This window comes from Prionailurus bengalensis, chromosome B3 (assembly GCF_016509475.1).
Source record: "Prionailurus bengalensis isolate Pbe53 chromosome B3, Fcat_Pben_1.1_paternal_pri, whole genome shotgun sequence".
NCBI classification, from domain to species: Eukaryota; Metazoa; Chordata; class Mammalia; order Carnivora; family Felidae; genus Prionailurus; species Prionailurus bengalensis.
The window spans coordinates 151182-151654 of record NC_057355.1 but is presented as its reverse complement, the minus strand read 5'-3'; positions in this window follow the sequence as shown (position 1 = coordinate 151654).

The following is a 473-nucleotide window of genomic DNA, read 5'->3' as shown; positions in this document are numbered from 1 at the left end:
ACTTCTAGTTGACAGTTATTGGACCTCAAGGCTTTAGCTCTACATCCTCAAATTCAACATTGGCATCTTGTGGTTAAGACAGATATGAGGAAAGACTTTCACGGAAAACTGATCACACAACAATTTGTACCTCACACGACAAGATCGTGCATTGCAATCAACAAACACCTTGAGGCATGAATATAACTAGAAGACAAAGATGATGGAAAATAGTTCATGTCTAACAACTCATGGCTTTCTTAGTGGTGTATGTATGTATGTATGCCTGTTTATCCCCCATTCACGTTGAAAATTTACTATTCAGCATTCAGAGAGAAAGAGACTATTGAGCACCTGGGTGGCTCAGTCAGTTGAGCATCAGACTCTTGATTTTGTGTCAGGTCATGATTGTAGGATCATGTGATCCAGACCTGTGTTGGGCTCCACACTGAGTGTGAATCCTGCTTAAGATTCTCTCTCTTTCCCTCTGCCCC